The sequence below is a fragment of the Anolis carolinensis genome, chromosome 3 (genome assembly GCF_035594765.1).
Source record: "Anolis carolinensis isolate JA03-04 chromosome 3, rAnoCar3.1.pri, whole genome shotgun sequence".
Classification (NCBI taxonomy): domain Eukaryota; kingdom Metazoa; phylum Chordata; class Lepidosauria; order Squamata; family Dactyloidae; genus Anolis; species Anolis carolinensis.
The window spans coordinates 167,077,554-167,103,127 of NC_085843.1; the positions used below are offsets into that span (position 1 = coordinate 167,077,554).

At 41.2% G+C, this 25,574-nt stretch overlaps 1 long non-coding RNA gene across 2 annotated transcripts in view; it reads right to left on the bottom strand.

Annotated features, from left to right (window-relative positions):
- LOC134298020 (uncharacterized) overlaps positions 1-25,574 on the bottom strand; it is a 40,924-nt gene that overhangs the window by 14,611 nt on the left and 739 nt on the right. The window contains exons 2-3 of one of the 2 annotated variants that reach the window (XR_010004993.1): positions 18,311-18,411; positions 17,026-17,273 (exon numbers count right to left, since the gene is read on the bottom strand). This is a non-coding gene — a long non-coding RNA (uncharacterized LOC134298020). Of the gene's footprint in view, positions 1-17,025; positions 17,274-18,310; positions 18,412-25,574 lie in introns of those variants that run through there. The other variant, XR_010004992.1, reaches the window with a different exon arrangement.

Below are 25,574 nucleotides of genomic sequence, written 5' to 3' on the forward strand. Positions count from 1 at the left end.
TCCTTAAATCAGGCCATGTCAACTTTGTCATTTACTCATCAAAAGCTTGGGTACAATTCTCTGCATTTGCTTGCCTCTATATTCTGCTTTCTGTTTAACCCCTGGATCTCAAAACCAATTGGCATTCCCCTCTTTCATTCCTGTTAACCAAAGTTCACCAAATCTAAAGTCCCATTGAATGTAAAGTGGAAATGAATTTTTTTTGGAGGGGGGGGGCAGAATTTCCTTATAATATCTCCCACGTATTTATTTATTTATTGACAGTACTTATATTCTGCCCTTCACACCCCAAAGGAGAGATGCAGGGCAGATTGCAATGCACATATACATGGTGTAAAGCACCCACATAATAAGCAAAAGAAAAAGACTTCTCACACAGGCAGGGGACAATCCTTATTTCAGGATCCCAGCCACTGCCAACAATAAACACGTGTGCTTGCGTGTATGAAATGATGTGACACTGTGGGGAGAGTGAAGAACGAATCCTCGCTGACTCTATGTAGCGCAGTTCACCACTCAAAGATGCCGTCTTTATTAAAAACAAAGAAATGTTTATTTATAAGTTCTTTGGCACAATAAGCATATCTTGTTACAAAGGTTCCTTTCTTCAATTCCACTTGCATATAATAGATAATATCTTTCACTCTTTAACAGCAATAAACCGACTGAAACTTTGTCTCAACAGTTTCTTTTACTTTTTCCTCAGCTTTACCCAGCTGAGAATCAGGACCTAAACAAGTCCTTTTATACTTCAATACAGCATTTGTAGCTACACACTTAAACTCATATCATCTTCCCTCTAGCACACAGGCTGGAAACTGAACACATAGAAGTCTTCCTTTTATCTTCCCAGCTAGACACTAAACATAACTGAACTCAAGACATCTTCTTTCTAGCTCCCTAGCTAGAACCTGAACATAACTGAACTAACTTTTAAAACATTACTTCCTTTTTTCTTCCAGCTAGCTCTACCCCTTTCTCCTAGCCTCTCAGAATACAGTAGAGTCTCACTTATCCAACATAAACGGGCCAGCAGAACGTTGGATAAGCGAAAATGTTGGATAATAAGGAGGGATTAAGGAAAAGCTCATTAAATGTCAAATTACATTATGATTTTACAAATTTATCACCAAAACATTGTGTTTTACATCAAATCGACAGAAAAGGCCGTTCAATAAACAGTAACGTTATGTAGTAATTACTGTATTTACGGATTTAGCACCAAAACATCACAATGTATTGAAAACATTGACGACAAAAACATTGGCTACTAACAAATTGTGTTGTCGAAGGCTTTCATGGCCAGGATCACAGGGTTGTTATATGTTTTCCGGGCTGTGTGGCCATGTTCTAGAAGAGAATACTTCTGAAACATGGCCATACAGCTGGGAAAACATACAACAACCCTACTAACAAATTGACTACAAATAAAGATAGAATTGCATAAAATGAACTTATAGTAACAACATTGCGGAAATTATTAAATCCATAAAAAGTTCAATCCTTGCTGCCTAGAGAAACAACTGTGGATCCGGGCTGGAGGCAGACTGCGTTGGATAATCCAGAACGTTGGATAAGTGAATGTTGGATAAGTGAGACTCTACTGTAGCTACATTTCTACAGCAGTCTACATTACCATGGCGACACGCAGGCAATCAGAAGTAGCTAATGCCTACCTTCCCCATTTAAACCAACATTAAATAACATAGGTTTTCCATTACATACACCCCTACCTCTAAAAATATTGCGGACGATGAGTATAAAACTTATTGGAAGCAATATACAACATTAACATTAAAGAAGGACACATAAACATTTATATTAACATTTGTATCATTACATCTTCAGTATCAGTTATACTCCACTAACATACATCTTACATTACATCATATATAAATATTCATTACATACCACTTATCAATGCTTTCCTTCCTTACACAAACAAAAAGACAATAAATACATTTCCTGAAAGAAAAACACTTTGACAAAGGTAATATAGACATTTATTATCTTCTTAGTTTACCTGTATTCCATATTCCCTGTTGGCTTGAACAATACAATTATGAGATAATTGCAAACATATAAAACGTTTCAATTGATACAGTCATGCAATCACTATGCATTAACCCTTCTATACATATGTTCAGTCTTACCATCTTTCCTTTTGATACGATTCACAAACCAAAATCAAAAGACATTTTAAAAACACATTTTCCATAAATCATACTTCTAACAGTTTAATCTTTATCCTGTGTTATCCCCAAGTCTTTATTTATGCACTGACGCGCCTAGCCATTTTTGCTGACACGCTGCCGCATGCAGATTGATTGGATGACTAATGTCTTTTGTGGCCAAATTTGGTGTGATTTGGTCCAGTAGTTTTGTTATTTACTCCATGGGAATTATGCACATTACACACACACACACACACATATAATCATTCTATTATTATTCTATTATTATTGTAGTATATTATTATATTATTATTATATTATTCATTATTCATGACTACATTGAAACTACAATAGAGAGAAATCAGCATGGAAATTGCAAGAGCCACTATAGATTGTTGTACATGGAAATAATGGTAGTAAATAGTTTTTGATTTCTTAAATAAGTTATATATTACAATTATATATTTTTGTTATTTAAACTATATATATTGGGAAATTATGGTTTTTTTTCTCAAAGTGACACACCACCCAAATCATGCTAGGTTTTTTGGTGAATTTTGACACATCAAGCGCAAAAGGTTGCCCATCATTGCCCATCTCATAGTAATCTGCATCTCCAAGACACTTGTTACAGTCCATCAATGTTTCACCCTGCGGAGCATTCCAATGGTTATGTCGTTGGGGACAATTATATTTTCTCCTCCCAACATTATGAACTTCCTTTGTCCCAAAATGCCTTTTATGAAACGTCCAAGAGTCATTCAAGAAATCTTGGGAAACAGTTCATGTACTTTCGTGGAATCTTGGAAGCAAACTGCCAATGGTTGAAACTGCGAAACCCCCAACGCTTAGGGGTCTTTAAAACTCTCTCAGTCAAAAACAACCTTAGTTTCCTGTGCTTAGCGATAACTCTCAGGCTCAAGATGTCTGTCTTCTTCTTTTCTCTCATAAAGACGTTCCTTGAGGTACTGGTCACTGCTCTGTCCTCCTTCCAGTTGTCCATTGCTCCCTTAGGCCCTCCTGCACATGGTAATTCAAGTCAACCAAATCTGGCGTTTTTTTGAGCTAAATCTTTTTCTGTCCACAACTGTTGACTGGATTCTGTATTTGCAGTGACTAAAGAGGTAACCACTGAGTAGACAGAATCAGTTGTTGTCTGTGAAGAAGCATCTAGATCTCTGCCTTTTGTAATACTGGACTTTATCTGCAAAGTCTGTGTTATGATTGAGCCTCATGGCTCTGCTTTTGGCAGACGTGGACGTAAGACTCCTCGAGAGTCAGATACTCTCGAGGAGCGAGAAAGAAAGAGGCTGCGAGATATCTTTGCAGAACCATCTGACGAAGAGTCTTTTAAGGGGTTCACGGAGAGAATGGAGGAAGAGCTGGTTAGCTCGGAAGAGGATGAGATGGATTGGACTCGGGTAAGGGAGGAGTTGGGTGCCACTGGCAATAATGGGATGGAAGATGAATGGGGACCTTCAGGATTAGACCCATGGACAAGCTGGAGGGATGGGACGGGATCCACAGCTGGGGATGCTGTGGGGCGTAGTCAGAGGTGTTCCAGCTCTGATGAGGAAAGTGATGAGGAAACGCCCGGGTTAAGGAGGGCAGCTGATAGTGATGAGGATTTGTAACTGGCATAAAATGAGGCTTGGGAGCAATTGCAAATTGCGTTGGGCAAGGTAATCTGGACGAACCCTTGGGATCTGTGTGGGACGCTTTCCTGAAGACTGGTGTGTTTTCGTGTGCTGATACGTAAGTTGTTTTGGAATTTGGGTTCAGACGGCGGGAGGAATTGTGTGGGCTTTTGTTTGTGCAAAACCTCTGCTTAATCTTAATAGCTTTGACCTTCCGTCGTCTTCTTGACGGACGCCATCTGCTACTCTGGATTTACGGACTGAAAACTGACTACGGGCTCGCTTTCTCCTATTGAACTTGGAAAACTGCAAACGTCTGATTCTGCCTCTCGACCTACGGAACGAACTGGGACTACGCTACTGCTTCAATCCTTGGCTGCTGAGTTTGTATTGGAAATTTGCCTTGCTGTGTGAAGGAGTGACTCCTAGTTACTCAAAACATAGTGCTGGCAGCAGAGAGGCATCTGCTGCCAATTAGTTGCATTCTTTTGAACTCTTTGTTTCCCAGCTTCTGTTTGTTTATCCCCAGGCTGAAGCAAGCTGTTTTGTTTTTACCCGGATTAAACTCCGGTTTAATCCGGTTTATCTTTTGAACGTTTTTCTTGCCCCTTTTTGTTTTTAAAGGCTAAAGTTGCCTTGCCCTTGTCTTTTACGGGCATTTTGAGTTCTGTAAATCCAATAAACTCTGTTATCTTTGATCTTGTGGCGTTCTGTCCTTGACAGATTGCCCAACGCATTTAAAAAGTTTACTGCAGTAATAAATCTCGTCAGGAAGACGATGGATGAGTGAAAGGCTAAGTTTGACCAATTACAGGCGGCCTTTAACGTCAGTCAAGCAGCCCATGCTGTTAAAGGACATGTTTTGACCCCTGAACGCTTTGACGGATCCAGGTGCAAACTGCCAACTTTTTTGGCACAAGTTGAGCTTTATTTTTCTCAGCTCAGTGCTCATGCTTACCCTACGGACACTAGCAAGGTGGCATTTATTTTGAGTTTGTTGACTGGTCCTGCAGGACAATGGGCCACCAATTTGATTTTGGGAAATGACCCAGTCAAAGACAATTTGAATAATTTCAAGAAGCTTCTAACTGACACTTTTGGGGATCCCCTCCGTACGGAGAATGCTGGGTGGGCTCTGTATCGGTTGAAACAGGGAAAGGGGACTGTTTTGGATTACTTAAATAAGTTTAATTTGTACCGTCACCAGCTGGATTGGGGGGAAAATGCATTCATGCTTTTGTTTACTGCTGGTTTAAGTGATTACCTCCAGGACGAATTGGCACGCTTGGAGCCGGCTGAAAATTGGGATGCCTTAGTAGCTAAAGTGCTGCGTTTGGACGCCAGGTTCGAGTCCCGTAAGCACTCAAAAGCAATGTGTGCGCCACCTATGCATGTAACCAAGGCACCTGTGGTGATGGGGGAAGAGCCTATGGAGCTTGGGGTCTTTAAAAAGCTGTCTACTGAAGAAAAGAACCGTAGGAGGCAGCTGGGGTTGTGTTTGTACTGTGGGAATGCTGGGCATTTTGCCAAAAACTGTAATGTGAAACCTTCCCAGCTGTCGGGAAAAGGCCAGCCCTAGTGCGACGTGAGTCCAACGCATTAGGGCTTCTAAAGCAGTCAGCTGAGGGGAAGAAGCATGTTTTCGTACCCATTACGTTATCTGTTGGGGGAAAGGAACTTGTTTCTACTTTGGCACTGCTGGACTCAGGGGCTACGGTCTCTTACGTAGATATTGAGTTTGCTAGGAAGCATGGCATTCCTATAGTGCGCAAGGCATGCGACGTGTGGGTGGAAGGTGCGGATAGGAGACTATTGGAGACTGGGGTGGTTAACCATGAGACCTCAGCAGTAATGTGGGAAGTGCAGGGAGTAACGGGAACGTTTGTGTGGGATATTACGAGCTTGCCCAGATACGACGTGATCTTGGGGATGGATTGGCTAGCCGTAGTAAATCCACAAGTGGATTGGGTGGCACATAAGCTGACCTTAAAGAGGCAGGGTTGTTGTACTCTGAATACTACTCAGCCTGATATGGAGGGAGTGCCTGATGAGTATGGGGAGTTCGCTGATGTATTCTGTAAAAAGGAAGCGGACAAGTTACCGCCGCATAGGCCGTATGATTGCGCCATTAAACTAGCGGAAGGTGCAAGATTGCCAGCGGGAAGGCTGTACGCCTTGACTGTACCGGAAAGGCAAGCTTTACGAGAGTTCCTAGATGAGAATTTAGCCAAGGGGTTTATTCGCCCATCTAGCTCTCCAACTGCGGCGCCGGTATTCTTTGTGGCCAAGAAGACTGGGGACCTTAGGTTGGTTTGCGACTATCGTATCCTTAACAAATACACCATTCGGGATAGGTACCCGCTACCTTTAATCTCGGAACTGCTATCAAGGGTGCAAGGGGCTAAGGTCTTTACCAAACTTGACCTGCGGGGGGCGTATAACTTAATCAGAATACGGGAAGGTGATGAATGGAAGACGGCATTTAACACGTGTTTCGGATGCCACGAGTTCCGAGTCATGCCTTTCGGACTTTGCAATGCGCCCGCGGTCTTCCAGAGGTTCATAAACGATGTGTTTAGGGACCTAATTGATCAATTTGTGGTAGTTTATTTGGATGATATCTTGATTTTTTCTAAGGACGAGAAAGAACATCGTCAGCATGTCAAGCAGGTTCTGCACCGCCTGCGGGCTAGTGGGCTCTTCGCCAAGGCTTCCAAGTGCGTCTTTCATGTGCCTGAAGTGGAGTTCCTAGGTCATGTAGTGTCAGGTAGGGAACTTAAAATGGACCCACATAAGGTTGACGCAGTCAACTCATGGCAGGAGCTCAAGACCAAGAAGGATGTGCAAAGGTTCTTAGGGTTCGCTAATTACTACCGGGAGTTTATTCCGAATTTTGCCAGGCTCACGGTGCCTTTGACGCAGCTCCTGCGTAAGAAACAGCCATTTGTGTGGGGGCGGGAAGCTCACGACGCGTTTTTGCAACTAAAATCTAGCTTTCAATCAGACAACATACTAACACACCCTGATGTAGACAAACCGTTCGTGGTAGAAGCGGACGCTTCTAGCTACGTATTGTCTCAGAAAGATTCTTCAGGGACCTTGCGTCCCTGTGGATTTTATTCGCGGCAACTAACACCATTTGAGCAGAACTATACCATATGGGAGAAGGAGTTGTTGGCGATTAAGGTGGCGTTTGAGGTGTGGCGGCACTGGCTAGAAGGGGCGCGACACCAAATCGTGGTCAGGTCTGATCATAAGAATTTGGAGCACTTGCAAACAGCTAAAAAGTTAAACCAGCGTCAAATCCGATGGGCTTTGTTTTTCTCCAGGTTTAACTTCAAGGTGCAATTTGTGGAAGGGAAGGCAAACTTGCGGGCCGATGCCTTGTCCCGCAAGCCGGAGTTTAAGACCAATGAGCAGGTAGTATGTCAAACCATCTTGCCTACTGCCTCTCTATGTGTTGTAGATAATGAGCCCGGGTTACATGACCAGATCATTGAAGCTCAAAGAGAAGATGTGTGGACTCAGGAACAATTCATGCTGTTGTCAGCAGGTAACCGTACAATACTGCCTCACCTACAAGACCAAGACGGAGTATTGGTACGCAGGGGGCAGGTCTATGTACCAGTGGGGGCCCTCAGGTTAGAGGTAATTAGAGCCCACCATGATGAACCCATGGCTGGGCACTTTGGCAGATTCAAGACCGTGCAGCTCATTACCAGGAGCTACTGGTGGCCAAAGATGCGGCAAGACATTCTGCGCTTTTGTGACAGCTGCGCTGTTTGCCAGCAGAGTAAGACGCCTGTGGGGCGCCCTAGAGGGTTGTTGTCGTCTCTACCTGTTCCTGAGAGGCCATGGCAAATCATTTCCATGGATTTCATTTCAGATTTGCCTAAGTCTGGGGGTTATACTTGTATTTGGGTGGTGGTGGATTTATTTAGCAAGCTGGCTCATTTTATTCCTTGTTCGACCATTCCGGCGGCCCCTACGTTGGCCTTATTGTTTACTAAGCACATCTACCGTTTGCACGGAGCTCCTGAGATGATTATTTCGGATAGGGCTCCACAATTTGTGTCACGCTTTTGGAAACACTTCCATGAGTGCTTAGGTACTAAGTTAAACGTCTCTTCAGCGTTTCATCCGCAAACGGATGGTCAGTCGGAACGGGTTAATGGGCTCTTAGAGCAATATTTACGTTGTTTTTGTTTAGATCAACCCACTGCTTGGGTGAAGTGGCTACCGGTGGCGGAGTTTGCTTACAACAATGCGGTGCACACGTCTAGTCAGCATACGCCATTTGAACTGACTTATGGTTTTCACCCACGGGGAGGTGTGGCGCCGTCGACCAATGTGGTCTCTTCTGACCCTGTGTACCGCTCCTCGGAAATGGCTGCGTTGCATGATGTTGCCCGTCGCTTACTGTTGGAAGCTAAGGCAACGCAAAAGACTCAGGCCGATCGCCGCAGGCAGGCAGGGGAGGAGTTGGAAGAAGGGGATTTGGTGTGGTTGTCTTCCAAGCATATTAAACAGGCTGGGGGAAAGTTTGCGCCTCGGTATTTGCGTCCCTTTCCTATAGTTAAAAAGATCTCTTCCATTGCGTTTCGTTTGCGTTTACCGTCTAGTTTAAAGGTCCATCCAGTGTTCCATCGTTCGCTGTTGAAATTGGATACCTCCAGTCGTCGTAATGCTATAGCGGAGGATATCACTGCCACCTCTCCGCCTTCGGGGGAGGAGGCCTTTGTGAGAGGGGATAGTGTTATGATTGAGCCTCATGGCTCTGCTTTTGGCAGACGTGGACGTAAGACTCCTCGAGAGTCAGATACTCTCGAGGAGCGAGAAAGAAAGAGGCTGCGAGATATCTTTGCAGAACCATCTGACGAAGAGTCTTTTAAGGGGTTCACGGAGAGAATGGAGGAAGAGCTGGTTAGCTCGGAAGAGGATGAGATGGATTGGACTCGGGTAAGGGAGGAGTTGGGTGCCACTGGCAATAATGGGATGGAAGATGAATGGGGACCTTCAGGATTAGACCCATGGACAAGCTGGAGGGATGGGACGGGATCCACAGCTGGGGATGCTGTGGGGCGTAGTCAGAGGTGTTCCAGCTCTGATGAGGAAAGTGATGAGGAAACGCCCGGGTTAAGGAGGGCAGCTGATAGTGATGAGGATTTGTAACTGGCATAAAATGAGGCTTGGGAGCAATTGCAAATTGCGTTGGGCAAGGTAATCTGGACGAACCCTTGGGATCTGTGTGGGACGCTTTCCTGAAGACTGGTGTGTTTTCGTGTGCTGATACGTAAGTTGTTTTGGAATTTGGGTTCAGACGGCGGGAGGAATTGTGTGGGCTTTTGTTTGTGCAAAACCTCTGCTTAATCTTAATAGCTTTGACCTTCCGTCGTCTTCTTGACGGACGCCATCTGCTACTCTGGATTTACGGACTGAAAACTGACTACGGGCTCGCTTTCTCCTATTGAACTTGGAAAACTGCAAACGTCTGATTCTGCCTCTCGACCTACGGAACGAACTGGGACTACGCTACTGCTTCAATCCTTGGCTGCTGAGTTTGTATTGGAAATTTGCCTTGCTGTGTGAAGGAGTGACTCCTAGTTACTCAAAACATAGTGCTGGCAGCAGAGAGGCATCTGCTGCCAATTAGTTGCATTCTTTTGAACTCTTTGTTTCCCAGCTTCTGTTTGTTTATCCCCAGGCTGAAGCAAGCTGTTTTGTTTTTACCCGGATTAAACTCCGGTTTAATCCGGTTTATCTTTTGAACGTTTTTCTTGCCCCTTTTTGTTTTTAAAGGCTAAAGTTGCCTTGCCCTTGTCTTTTACGGGCATTTTGAGTTCTGTAAATCCAATAAACTCTGTTAACTTTGATCTTGTGGCGTTCTGTCCTTGACAGTCTGTCCTGACCAACTGCCATCTTCCTTTTTTTCTTCACTGGGAACCACATTGTTTGCTTTGCTAGCATTAAGTAACATCATCTTCCTCTGGTAATTTTGTTAGGGCACAGTCACTTTTCAAAACATTACTCTTCTCCTTTGTCAGGCCCTGAAATGCTTGATTCTGCCATTTCCCAAAATTCCCTCAAAACTTCATCTTCCTTCTCTCTCTCCCATAAGGCCTCTAAAGTCTCTTCAGTTCTCTGTTCCGTTCATCCAATGCTTTTGGATATCGAGGAAGGCTATGAGAAAGGCTGCATTACGGGAACAGTTTTTGTGGACCTTACGGCAGCCTATGACACGGTGTAACATAGAAAAATGCTGCATAAAGTCTACCATATCAACCAGGACTTTGACTTTACAAAAACTGTCCAGACCCTCCTAGAAAACCACAGCTTCTATGTGGAGTTTCAGGGCCGGAAAAGCAGATGGAGGAGGCAAAAGAATGGTTTACCCCAAGGCAGCATTCTTACACCGATCTTATTTAACATCTTCAGGAACGATCAACCACTACCACCACTCACAAAGAGCTTTATATATGCTGATGACCTGAGCCTAACAACACAAGCCAAAGATTTTGAAACAGTTGAAAAGCAACTCACTAATGCCTTGAAAGATCTCTCCAGCTACTACAAAGAGAACCACCTGAAGCCTAACCCTGCAAAGACACAAGTGTGTGCCTTCCACCTACGTAACCGTGAAGCCAACAGGAAACTGAAAGTTACGTGGGAAGGCCAAGAGCTTGAACACTGTTTCCAGTGTTCAACTCCACATATGTATACTTGCCCACAATGTCCTGCCTCATGTACGGAGGAGGAGCTGTTTAAAGCTACGGACAATGCGGTTGCTGTTGCCCGCTTTTGATCTAAAACTATTTAGTTGCTTGTGATTTCCTTTTTTTTCATCATTTTAAAATGTATTTATTATGTAATGCTTTCGACACGAAATAAATAAAAGTTCTCTGTTCCTTTTTAAATGCCTCAGCATGCATACACTAGAATCTCGCTTATCTAAGCTCCGCTTATCCAAGGTTCTGTATTATCCAATGCAGTTTGCCTTTTAGTAGTCAATGTTTTTGTAGTCAATTTTTCAATAAATTGCGAAATTTTGGTGCTAAATTCATAAATACAGTAATTATTACATAACGTTATCGTGTACTGAATTGCTTTTTCTATCCATTTGTTGTACAGCGTGATGTTTTGGTGCTTAATTTGTAAAATCATAACATAATTTGATGTTTAATAGGCTTTTCCTTAATCCCTCCTTGTTATCCAACATTTTCACTTATCCAATGTTCTGCCGGCCCGTTTATGTTGGATAAGTGACTCTACTGTGTTTTTAAAGCTACAGCATCCTCAGTTTCACCTACCGTTTCCCCTAAAATAAGACATCCCCAGAAAATAAGACCTAGTAGAGGTTTTGCTGAATTGCTAAATATAAGGCCTCCCCTGAAAGTAAGACCTAGGAAAGTTTTTGTTTGGAAGCATGCCCAATGAACAGAACACCAGAGCATGCAGGATCGGTAAATGTACATACCATAGAGTGTTGTACATGGAAATATTGGTAGTAACAAGAAATTCTTGATAGGATTCACAGTTTGTCTGGTTATGCTGGTTTGTGATGACAACTACTGTACAGTATATATAAAATGTTCATTTTTTGTTCAATAATAAATGGGAATTCTTTTTCATGGAAAAATAAGACATCCCCTGAAAATAAGACCTAGTGCATCTTTGGGAGCAAAAATTAATATAAGACACTGTCTTATTTTTGGGAAAACACGGTACAACACTTGAAGGCATTTCTTTTGCTGAACTACCCCTATCTTCCTCTAACTTTTGACTCCTTGTAACAACATTCATTTCTTTACAGTGTTCAAGTAAATCATTCTCACTAATGACTGACACTTCTAAATCCTCCATTACTGCAGCTTGCCCTACTCCTGTGTCATTACGGTATTGAATAGGGATCTCAGCTATTGGTGTTTCATTGGCTTCAGCCTCGTAATGAATCTTAAGCTGTGACTCAGACAATTTCTCTTGGAGGTTTATGATTCCTCCATCTCCAGCAGATCCTTCTGCTTGGTTAAAATGAGAGCTTACAAGATCAGTAGAGTCGTTGTTTTGACATAGCTTCAACTCCAACGGATAAACTTCTACTTTACAGTACTTGAGATACTATCCATACTTCACAACTTTTCTCTCAGTTGGTCTCTGTCCCTTTATACAGCCATACCAATTGACTAACTTGTTCCAGGCTGCAGTAGGAACCAACTCATAGTCCACTTTATTAATGCAATACTTTTTTAAAGTCTGAGTTTCTGAATCTGCAAAAAGTCTAGAGTTGTCAATGGGTCCTGGGTGGAGATTAGGCTTTCCCGCATAATACAGGTCCCAACATTCAAAACCCACGTACTTCTTCCACTTCATGAACCACTGAAAGTCAATCAGGCACCAAGAATCCCCTGGGCACAATGGCATTTTCACAAGTGGTGTGAGCTCAGCCTGTTGCTTCCCCACATCTGGCCTCGAGCTGACTGTGGTTCTGTCATCCTCGGACCTCACTTCAGCAGTCGCTCTGACAGTTGGGTATGTTTCTCTTGTCTCAGGCCTGGCTAATTTGATTCTTTCCTCAGACACAACTTCACTCTCAAATCTGTTCCTCTCTTTCTCTCCTGCAATTTCAATTGAAACATCATTCTCTTTATGTTCCCTTTCCATCCTTCTCATCTCTAATTTTATTCTCAAGATTTCAATTGATTGTCCCTGAGGTTCCTCTTCTACTTCTTCCATTTGTACACCCCCTCTCTCTGCCACATTCTCCTTACTCATTTGCCTCGTTTTAGGAGGTGCCATTTTTTTTCCCTGAGGTAAACCTCAACATTAAACTATGCTGTATTACTTCGTGTTCTGGCTTTTCAAACCACTGGATTTCGGGTTTATTTGAATAACAACTTTTAAACTGAAGTACGTTGTCCATAGACACCTCCAAGGTCATGACTGCACGGAACGCCGTTACCTTCCCGCTGGAGCAGTACCTATTGATCTACGCACATTGGCATGTTTTTGAACTGCTAGGTTGGCAGGAGCTGGAGCTAACAGCGGGCGCTCACTCCGCTCCCGGGATTTGAACCTACGACCTTTCGGTCTGCAAGTTCAGCAGCTCAGTATTTTAACACACTTCCTGTTCAATTATAAACCTAACCAAAACAGAACATTCCAGTTAGGGAATAAAAACAACCCTGTATCTTGCAAGTATGCCCGATGACATAGACTGCAGCCCCTAAACAAAGAAATACAAATTCACTAGAGATATGGTAGCAATCTGATGAAGCCTCAATTACCTCCAAAATTTTGGAGAAATCCCAAACAACAACAATGCCCTAATCATAGTTTAGAAAATGTTTCAGATATAATCTCTTACAACAGTCCACTTAATTGTTTAAAAAAGGAAAGGGTGCAATTTTGTGGGAAAACACCAGATATTTTTAGAATCATTGAAAAAATGCAATATTCATATACTTTACAGCAGCATTTCTCAACTTGGGGGTTGGGATCCCTGGGGGTGTCGCGAGGGGGGTGTCAGAGGGGTCGCCAAAGACCATCAGAAAACACATGTTTCTGGTGGTCTTGGGAACCCCTTTGATTATAGGTGAATTCTAAATCTCATCAACTACAACTCCCAAATGTCAAGGTCTATTTTCCCCAAACTTCACCAACATTTGGGCATACTGAGTATTCGTGCCAAGTTTGGTCCAGATCCATAATTGTTTGAGTCCACAGTGCTCTCTGGATGTAGGTGAACTGCAACTCCAAAACTCAAGGTCAATGCCCACCAAACCCTTCCAGTATTTTTTGTTGGTCATGGGAGTTTTGTGTGCCAAAACTGGTTCAATTCCATTGTTGGTGGAATTCAGAATGCTCTTCGATTGTAGGTTAACTATAAATCCCAGCAACTACAACTCCCAAATCACAAAATCAACCCTCCAATCCCACCAGTATTCAAATTTGGGCATATCGGGTATTTGTGCCAAATTTGGTCCAGGGAATGAAAATACATCCTACATATCAGATATTTACATTACGATTCATAACAGTAGCAAAATGACGGTTATGAAGTAGCAATGAAAATAATTTTATGGTTGGGGGTCACCACAACATGAGGAACTGTATTAAGGGGTTGCGGCATTAAGAAGGTTGAGAACCACTGTCATAGAGTCTCAACCAATTCAACATAGTTTGTAGCAGTCACAAAAACCCAAGTTTCTGGAATGTAACAACTATTTTCAAAGTACGTACCGCACAATTAAATAGGAAAGAACACCTTCAAACCATGAGCAGAATTTTTTTTCAAATTTTGTTGCATAGTGTATTACTTTTCAAAGCTTAAGAGTTACTTCTTGTATTACATAGTTCAAGAAGTAACTCTTCTAGGTTTGATCCTGCTACAGGAAGAGTGGCTGAAATGGCCCTGCAATTGTCCTTGCATTCAATCAAAATGCCAAAGTAAAAAAGGAACACTCCAATCCTAGCCTGATGACTCAAAAGTAAATCCTACTGAGATTAGAAAGTGTACAAAGGGAAGAGGTCAAATTTCCTATCCATACAAGGACAAGATGAAAAACTACACAATTGAATGAGGCTGCCACTAGAGAGCCATTAAATAAGAACGAAAGGCAAAGGCCACTGCATGGAATGACAAATAGATGACTCTTACAGCAAGATAATCAAATTCTCCATATGTGGTTATTACAGGAATTACTTATTTTGATAAAAGCCAAAGCAGCTGCATAAATAATTGAATAAGTACCAATTATTTAGACTTTGTTAACAGGTGACTAAAAGCATATTCATTTTGCTCTCTCTGTTTTTATATGTATGGGATGGCGAAAGGCCACATTTTTCATCAGAGGTGCGGGGTGGAAAACATTTTCAATTATGAAGCCATGTGGCTGGTTTAAAGCTGGCTGTCCTCTCTCTGCAGTTGGGAAGATCTGGGTAGGAAACAGAAATTTGGGAGACAGAAAAAAATCCAGGCAGATTGTTTTGGTATTTGACAAAAAGATTATTTCTAACAACTTAGAACCAGGAACAATAATTGTTCCTAAATCAATGTGCAGGATCAGATCATTGCAATTCATGGTCTTGGTTTCCTTTTCTCACTTGTTTCCAAGGGAATTAATGCTTTACACCTGCTTGTCTAAAGGAGCAAAATAATATCCTTTTTACTCACGATGCTGAGCTGATTTATTTTTATTTTACTTTGTCTGCTTTTCATAATCTGGTAAAACCAATGGGATTCTTTACCGTTCAAAGCCTTGTAGTTATAATTTTAATAAGAAATAATATCTTTTGAAAGATTATATGCCTCTATATATAATTGTCTGCATAACTATACTTTCCAGTCAATTTTGAATTGTGAATTTAAAATTTGCATTCTATTCACATCATGTTTTAATCTTTGTATTATGTATTTTGGTATACTGTATATGTGTTTTGACTATGTTGTACCCTGCTTCAAATTGTAAAGAGAGATCGGTTATTGTTGTTGTTGTTGTTGTTGATAATAATAATAATAATAATAATAATAATAATAATAATAATAATGTTCTACAATAACAGACTAACTTTTTGTAATGTATGTCACATTTTTACACTAATTAAAAGGTAAAGGTTTCCCCCTGACATTAAGTCCAGTCATGTCTGACTCTGGGGGTTGGTGCTCATCTCCATTTCTAAGCTGAAGAGCCGGCGTTGTCCGTAGACACCTCCAAGGTCATGTGGCCGGCACCGATACCTTCCCACCGAAGCGGTACCTATTGATCTACTCACATTGGCATGTTTTCGAACTGCTAGGTTGGCAGAAGCTGGAGAAACAGCGGGTGCTCACCCCGCTCCGGGGGTTTGAACCTGGGACCTTTCGGTCTGCAAGTTCAGCAGCTCAGTGCTTTAGCACACTTCGCCACCGGGCTCCTTTTCCACTAATTACATGAGGAAAATTCCCCATAGGTTCAAAATTGTTGAGAACAGATAAAGAGTCTTTGAGCTTGTCTACATGAACAAAATTATTCTGTTTGACACGACATTTTCCCATTCTACATTGCCCCTACAGTGAACTCATCAATGCCATAGCCATCAGGGTGAGATTGCCATAAATAGCCATACATTTCTATCGACAACCTAACTTTGCTCTTAGGGAGAAGCTCACATTTCCGGCGGCAGCAGCATGGTGGACCCTCTGTGCTCAATTTTTGCGCCATGGTGCCTCACCACTGGGAGCAGCAGGGGCGGTTTTTGAGTGCTTTTTTTTTGGGGGGGGGGGGGGGGTTAGGGGCGTTGGATACTACGAAGAGTCGGATGAGCCAAAGTCGGATAACAGACTCGACTGTAGCTATTAACAAGTTTGCATTGTGTGCCTTCATATTGTTTCTGGCCTATGGAGGCCCTAAGGACTTCATCACATTGAGGTCAATAAGCCGGGCAGCAGTGGGGGGATTCGCCTCCCTCCATACTGCTGTGTGGTGAATATGGTGGGAAGTGTGTGTGTGTGTGTGTGTGTGGAACCATTGCCCTGTACCCCGCATCACCCACCGTATCCCTTACCTTATTCCATGGGGGGAAAGCATTGCTGCTTGGCTTCCCTCCGTTCTTCTGAATGAGAACATGTTCTCTGGGAAGTGTCTTAGCACACTGCCAGGATGCTTCTTCTATGGAGTCCCTCCAGAAGTAACCTTATGTCATGTGATGGCCTCCGGCAGGTTCCATCAAGGAAGCATCCTGAATCATCCTAGGATGCTTCCCCAAGACAGTGTGATGAAGTGGTCAAGCATAGCAATAACGGGGGTTTGTTGCCAAGTTTTGTTCAGAAAAGGATTGCCCTTGCCTTGCTATGAGGCTGAGATCGTGTGATTTGCCCAAGGCTACCAAGTGGGTTTGCACAGCAGAGTACACTGACGCCCATTTGCCAGGTCTATAAGGGACATGCCTTCCAGCAATCAAACAAAGTATGTTTTTTCTATTTGACTCTGCAAAGAATAAATTGTTTTGCTTCTTCCAGAGCTCATCAAAATACACAATGGCACACTTCTGTATGTTATCAGAACACCTGTATTTTCTATTTCCTGCTGTTGTCTTTGCTGTGCACCTGAATTGTTTGGAGGAGATTCACCTTTCTCTTCTGTGGCTGAGAGAGAGCGAATCTCCAATGGTCAACTGAAGGGTTGCCACAGCTGAGTAGGGATTCAACCCCTACTCTTGGGCCATAGTTCAACATTCAGTCATAATAATAAATCTTTATTTGTACAGTGTTCCCTCACTTATCGCAGGGGTTAGGTTCCAGGACCACCCGCAACAAGTGAAAATCCGCAAAGTAGGGGCACTATATTTATTTTAATATTTATACATGTTTTAGTAATTTTAAGTCCTTATCAACCAATTGTGTGTTGATAAATCGCCTCCTTCTCCTCCTGTTGCTGCTTGGGCTCCTTTTCTCTCCCTTTAGCTTCTCCTTTCTCCCTTCCTTAGGCTGTAAATTGTAAATGTTTATAATAGTCTTTTAGAGTTTATTGAAAAACTGCAAAACAGCGAATCCACGAAAAGTGAACCGTGAAGTAGTGAGGAAACACTGTATTCCACTCTATCTCCCTGAGGGGACTCAGGGCAGATTCCAACATACAACAGCAAACATTCAATGCCTTCATAAAACAAACAAATATTGACATAAAATCCCAGAGAAACATTAAAAACCTAACATCAAATTAAAACCTAACATCAGTAGATTAAATCTAACATCAAAAAATTAAACTAGACGTAGTCAAATAAAATTATATAATAGCATGAAATCTAAGCAAACATCCACATTAATTCACAGCAGCCAACTAGTTCACAAAGGAGTGTAGGCTGGTTAGAACTCTCCAGTTCCTATTTATTTTTTCACTTAGAAAGTAAGGAGACGTATGTTTAGACAAACCATGACCTGCCTCTGGGAAACACCCCAACTGGCTCCTACTTATTGCAGAAAAAGGTCAGTAGCTGAGAAGAGGCCAATATGATGTTCCCACAGACACAAGGGCACCCCAAATTGCTGCAGCCTTGCATCTCCTATTCCTCTCTGCCAAAAATATGTCAAATATCTTGCTACTTTGACATGTAACAAGACTTCATCTCTTTGTACCATTTCCTTCCCTCCTGCCTTACTTCCTTGATTCCCACTTATACCATTGGGAAATTTTGCAACACTATTTATGCTTTACCACACATGATGCATGACTAGTCTAATTGAAAGAGGATAGTAAAGGTAAAGGTTTCCCCTTGACATTAAGTCTAGTTGTGTCCGACTCTGCGGGTTGATGCTCATCTCCATTTCTAAGCCAAAGAACCGGCATTGTCCGTAGACACCTTCAAGGACATGTAGCCAGCATGACTGCATGGAGCTCCATTACCTTCCCGCCAGAGCGGTACCTATTGATCTACTCACATTTGCAAGTTTTCGAACTGCTAGTTTGACAGAAGCTGGGGCTAACAACAAAAGTTCACCCCGTCCCGTAGATTTGAACCACTTACCTTCCATTCAGCAAGTTCTGCGGTTTAGCAGTTTAATCTGCTCCACCACTGAGGCCCCTTGAAAGAGGATAGCTGTGACTTTTTCATACTGCTGTCCTGTCCTATAATAATAATAAATAATAAAACTTTATTTATACCCCGCTCCATCTCCTGAAGGACTCGGGGCGACTTACACTGGGACAAGACCAAAACAATATTACATCAATAAAAACAGTAACACAATAAAATTACAATATAATAACACATCTTACAAAAGTTAAAATAACTTGAAACATAGACAGTAATCCCAATCCGTGGTCAAGCACCATAGGCCACGGGCCATTTTAAGGGGAATGGAAACCTGAAAGTGCATATTCTTTGGTGACTAGGGATGGGACTTTATACTGATTATACTACACTGATTATAATGTCTAATCACACATTAAAGTACTGCCAGATGAAAATAATATTTTTTTTACCTTAAGAGAGGTAAATCTTCACTATAATTGAACAGTACAAAAAGCAAAAATAGTTAAGAGTGGAACAAAATGGAAGGAATACTGTTAGATCTGAGTTTCCATGTTGTATTGTTTCTAGCTAATTAATTATTTTTTAATTTAATTTTTTAAAAAAGCATTTATCAATCAAAATGTATAAATATACCTCCTTTCCCCCTTTTACAATATCATGGACAGGGTGGTATGCCATATTTTGCACAAGTAAAAAGAAGAAAAGCAAACACACATTAAGCATACTTCTTATCAGTTTTTAACTTTCCTCAATTACAGCTTATACTACATATACCTCTACTACACATCTTTTATCTACTTATACATATTTTATTTCATCATCATCATCATCATCATTATATCTCCCCCCTTACACTTATTTTGTGCCACCTTCACGAGGACCAACTCATTTCATGAAACCAGCTAATTAATTCTAATATTATTCTTAGGAAATTTTCTTTCCAAAACCTTTACCAAGATAATGGCCAAATTGTCTTATTATCCAGAAAGGATCCAGGTAGGTTGAGAAATAATGTTAGAAAACTATAAAATGAAGACAGCTCAAATCCACAATCCTGCCTAAATTTGAGCAACCTAAATGTTGTTTTATTAAGGCAGCAAGTGGGATGTAAAAGAAGGCTTTTTAGCAGGAAGACGGAAATAATTGAGAAGGTTTAGACAAGAGAAGCGAACTCAGGAAGGTGATGTGACAGCGGTCCCTAAATGTTTGAAGGCCTTCAACTTGAACAGGGGAAAATCTTGCTTCTGTTGCCTTAAAACTATATCTTACATCACAGAAGGCTAGATTTGGTTGAACAGTAAAAGGAGGAATTTGAACAGTAAAAGGAGGTTGGAAGGGCAGATGCTACTGAGCTTGCTTTGTCAATAGCTTACACATTAATAAGTCTGCAAAAGAAATCAGGACATTTTGAACCAACAAACAAAAATACAATTTTTGTATCTTCAAAGTGCTTTGCAGGTTTAAACCCTCAGGAGAAATATAGTCCATGAATAAAATTATTAAACTGGTTTGCTTAATGTAACTGATTATTTCCGTAGGGAAAGGGTAAGCAAATGTGTTCCACAAATGTTACTGAATTGCAATGTCCACCGCTCATTACTCTTTATTTTATTTTATTCATTCACTTTTTAATTTAATTTATATGCCACTTTTCTTCCAGAGTGAGACCCAAAGTTGCTTCCAAAAACAGTAGTTTAAAAAACATTTGCCACATAATCTAAAGACAATTAAATTCCTATCATAATACATTTTAAAACCAGTAGAAAAGACACGAAAAATAAAAGATTTGTAAAACGTGCCCAATTAAATGTTTGCTTAAATAAATAGATGTTGTGATCCAACAGCATCTAGAACACTGGTTGCCAAATGCTAAGATCCAAAACACCTGGAGGAATGACGTTTAGCAACCATTTTTATCGTGTCAGAAGTGAATTGAGAATACAGTTATAATGTATAGAAAAACCACAAAGTTAAAAACTTGGCATTAAACTAAATTTCCTTTGATCAGAAGCTAGCCACTTTGAATGCTTCTGGTGTCTCTGTAAGAAGGTCCTTCATTATGCATGTGGCAGGGCTCAGACTGCATTATAGTAGGCGCTCTGTGGTTTACTCTTGTCCACACTCGCATGTCATGGACTCTACTTTGTAGCCCCATTTCTTAAGGTTAGCTCTGCATCTCGTGGTGCCAGAGCACAGTCTGTTCAGTGCCTTCCAAGTCTCCCAGTCTTCTGTGTGCCCAGGAGGGAGTTTCTCATCTGGCATCAGCCACTGATTGAGGTTTTGGGTTTTAACCTGCCACTTTTGGACTCTCGCTTGCTGAGGTGTTCCTGCGAGTATCTCTGTAGATCAGTGGTTTTCAGCCTGGGCTCCCCAGATGTTTTCGGTCAACAACTCCAAGAAATCCCAGCCAGTTTACCTTCTGTTAGGATCTCTGGGAGTTGAAGGCCAAAACATCTGGGGACCCCAGGTTGTGAACCACTGCTATAGATTTTAGGATTTTATTTCTTGATTTAGGGCATTGGTTTGCTGGCTGATGTCCGGACAGAGGATGGGACGGAGATGTTTATGTCTTGGTCCTTTCATTAAAGGCTTCTCGACAGATGTCAGTTGGTGCAATGCCGGCTAAACAGTATAATTTCTCCAGCGGCATAGGTTGTAGACATCCTGTGATAATGCACCATGTCTCATTAGAGCCACATCCACTGTTTTGACGTGGTGAGATGTATTCCACACTGGGCCTGCGTATTCAGCAGCAGAGTAGCAAAGTGCAAGGGCAGGTGTCTTCATTGTGTCTGGTTGTGCCAGTCAACTTTCGTATTATATTATTTCTAGCACCCACTTTTTGCTTGATATTCAAGTCAGAGCATGGTCCAGGGTAAAGGTAAAGGTTTCCCCTGACGTTAAGTACAGTCGTTATCGACTCTGGGGGTTGGTGCTCATCTCCATTTCTAAGCCGAAGAGCCGGCGTTGTCCATAGACATCTCCAGGTCATGTGGCCGGCATGACTGCATGGAGCACTGTTACCTTCCTGCTGGAGCGGTACCTATTAATCTACTCACATTTGCATGTTTTCAAACTGCTAGGTTGGCAGGAGCTGGGGCTAACAGCGGGCGCTCATTCCGCTCCCGGGATTTGAACCTGGCACCTTTCGGTCCGCAAGTTCAGCAGCTCAGCGCTTTTACACACTGTGCCACTGGGGTAACTTCCAAATATTTTAATGTGCTGCAATGCTCCAATGGGATTCCTTCCTAGGTAATCCTCAGGGCTCAAGATGCTTGTCTGTTCTCAAAATGAAAAGCACACGCCTGTGTTGGCAACCACTGATATAGATGGACACATTTCCCATCCCTGCTCCTTGAGGATGCCCGGAGCTAGCTATTTCACATACTTAAAATTCCAAGAGAAATTGAATCTTTCTGTTCTTTAAATAGGTTCACCAGCTAGACGAAGATCTGTGAAGGGCCTGGATAATTTATTATCAAGTCCTATTTTTAATGGAGGCCTGCATTTGACTTCAAACCAATTATGCATTTAGCAAGCTCAAATGAGCTCTGCGGGACTTACATTTGAGTAGACGTGCATAGGAGTTTATTGTCTATCCCCAGAAAGAATTTACTGGTATATATTTAAGACAAAGCAAGATTGTAACCTTAGCTTTTATCCTTTAGATAACATAAGGGCAAAAAGCTGAATAAGAACCAGCTCTTTGATCTGATTAAATTTAACAACTCAATCCTACAACTGATGCTACTGTTTACAACATGAATGTTTTTGCCTCCTATTGGCTTTTATTACAAAACAAGAAAGAGCTATCACTTTTCCTTTCTATGCTATCCAAAACTCACATGCACAGACACATGTTAGAGCATGCAAAAATCAGTTGGTGAGGGTGTTAACTGAAAATGCAAAGCACGAAGCTAATTGGTTGGGTTACACCAAGGGAGCTAACTGAGCCTGGGAGTTTCAGAACAGTTACAGTTTTCTGTGCAGCAGCTTACCAAGAGAGATTTGCTTCTGGGTTGCTGGAAGACCTTTTATATGGACTCCTAAGGACTATTAGAATCTTTCTCAAAGAATATTATGTGAGTCAATGCAACTGTCCATATGACTGTATATATGTTCTCCATTTTGAAGAGTAAACTTCTTGTTCTTTACTGGTCATCTGTGTGGCATATGTTTTCTCTGGCAAGACAGTGTATGGACTGGTCAAATGTGAACTACGCGTGATTTTTCATTCCGCCACAAAACATGGCTGGTGTTACACTTAAAACATGTACCTGTTCCGACTTAGAAAGAAATTCTACTTAATACTTAAGAACAAACCTATTGAACATATCTTGTTCATAACTTGGGGACTACCTGTATATGTCTATATATGTTTATATGTATGCGATTGATATATATATATATATACAGTACAGTGTTCCCTCACTTCGTCACGGTTTGCTTTTTGCAGATTCGCTGTTTTGCCATTTTTCAATAAACTCTAAAAAAATATTATAAATCATAAAAAAATACAATTTACAGCCTGAGGAAGGAGAAGCTGAAGGGAGAGAAAAGACAAGGAGGAGATTTATCAATGATTGGTTGATGAAGACTTAAAATAGTGTATAACTACTAAAATAATGTATAAATATATAGCATCCCTACTTTGTGGATTTTCTCTTATTGTGGGTGGTCCTGGAACCTAAACTCCGCGATAAGTAAGGGAAACTATATGTGTGTGTATGTATATGTATATATATATACACACACACACACATACATATCAGTGCTATGGAGTCCTGGGTGTTGTATTTTTACAAGTTGTTTAGATTTTGCTTCCAAAGAGTACTAAACCCTCACCAAATTGCAAATGTCAGGATTCCATAGCATTAAGTAATGGTCATCAAATTAGTGACAAACTGCCTTAATTCTACAGTGTGGATGCACCCTAGGTCTAGCTACAGACTTTATCAGGCACCTGTGCTCTTTGGCAGAGAAGGCAAAAGATTTTGTAAAGCTAGAACTCCCACAATTCCACAGCATTGAGCCAGAGCAGCTAGCATTTATTATAGTTATTTATTATCTCTATTTTAGTTACACTAAACAAACACAAACACTTTCCTGGTTTGAAAGTATTATTTCCTGTTTAATTGTGCATTACTTTATTTGAAATGAGTTGTTCTACTCCAGAAACTTTGTTTTTGTGGCTAGCACAAACTGTGTTCAATTGGTTGAGATTCAGTGAGATATTCATTGAAAAGCTACAGCCAAATGTGCTGGATGTCCTGCAAAAACAAAGTGTTTACAATTTAATAAATCCTTTCCATGTTTTTTATGCTAGAACCAATTAGGAAATTGACATTTATAACTCAGGAAAAATGTGTTACATTGTGTAACAATATAAATATTATTTTAACATTCTTGAACATATTAAGCTCTTTTCAATCCTTTAAAAAGAGGTTGGTTTCAGTTTAATATGAGTTAAAGTACAGTGACCCATGGATAAGTCCACCCATGAGTTTTGGGTCAATTTTAACTAGGTTTTTTTTGTCATACAGGAGTATATACAGGATGTGTGAATTTCAAAGAAAACAATGGTAACTGAACACTGACTGTGCTACAAATTTATGCTGTACAATTAAAAACCACTGGAAATATAGAGAAAGGATCCATATGGAAGATCATCCAGCCCAAACTGATTTCAATAGGTGAGCTAAGCATGTACCCTCTCTAATAAACTTAAGGAAATGCTCACAATGATTGACAGCTGGTTGAATTGCTCTCTTTTGTCTGTTAGGATTTTCCACTTGGCCTTCGTATCATAACTATAGGAATTATATGGTGAGAAATTATGCACACATGTCAAAAAAAGCTAGAATCCATGACTGCAATCTTCCCCGAGAAAATGTAAGACACATAACTAGGTTATGCTGCAAAAACATTTGTAAACCCAATGACACTTTTGAGTTATAGTCCTGTAAACCAAAAACGAATAGGGGAAGTGAATCATCCTTTTTTAATGTTCAAGCTATTCAAGCAGGAACGGCTGAATGTGCTAAACCACACGAGGAAAGGGGAAAAAAAGACTTTCATTGCAAAGCGAAACCAAACAATTTCTTTGTGCAAAATGAATGGAAAGAATGTATTTTGGAATACATTTCTTTAGACACTGTACCGGCTGATGCTGCAAAATACACAATCTGCTATTGTCATCTAACTTTCTCTGTAAATCGGTTCCTTCTCTATCAAGCAATGCAACATTGTCGGCTTTTAGAACAATACCTTGCTAAAATGTGCACTTTCAATCATACTATCTTCTGATTTTTCTTCGACTGCTTTTAAAATATTTGTTGAGACTTTCAGGAGAGGGAGTCTCGCATTGAGATATTAACAAGCGGGAAGGTGTCCAGAGGAGAGCGACTAAAATGATGAAAGGTCTGGAAACCATGAATCCCTATGAGGAGTGTCTTAGAGCCCTTCCACACAGCCATATAATAATAATAATAATAATAATAATAATAATAATAATAAGTTTATTTATACCCTGCCTCCATTGTCCCCGAAGGGGACTCGGTGTGGCTTACATGGGCCAAGCCAGCTGCAACAAATCACTGACCAAGAGGTCATGAGTTCGAGGCCAGCTCGGAGCTTGCGTTTGTCTCTGTCTCTGTTCTATGTTAAGGCATTGAATGTTTGCCTTCTATGTGTAATGTGATCCGCCCTGAGTCCCCTTCAGGGTGAGAGGGCGGAATATAAATACTGTAAATAATAAATAAATAAATAATACACTTTATTTATATTCCACTTTATCTCCCTGAAGGAACTCAGAGAAGATTATAGTACATATAAGGCAAACATTCAATGCCTTTTTGCATAATGACATATAATATAATAAACAGACAAGGTAAATGCCTTTTTCATCTCCGGCGTCTGGAGGCAATTCTTAACTCTGGTCATAGGGAGGTGCTCTTGTTCCATTTTGTCCATAGATATCTCCTATTGTGTTTTGCTGGCATATCTGCATGGGGCACCCTTTTACCTTCCCCCCCGAGGCGGTACCTATTGATATATTTGAATTGCATGCTTTCAAACTGTCAGGTTGGCAGAAGCAAGGGCCAACAGTCAGGAGTTCACCTAGACTCATGGCTTCGAACTGCTAACCCACCAGTCAGCAGCTTTTCCTGCAGCTAGCAGTTTAATCTGCTGCACCACCGTGACCCCTAACCCAGAATATCACAGATAATCCATAATATCTGCTTTGAACTGGGTA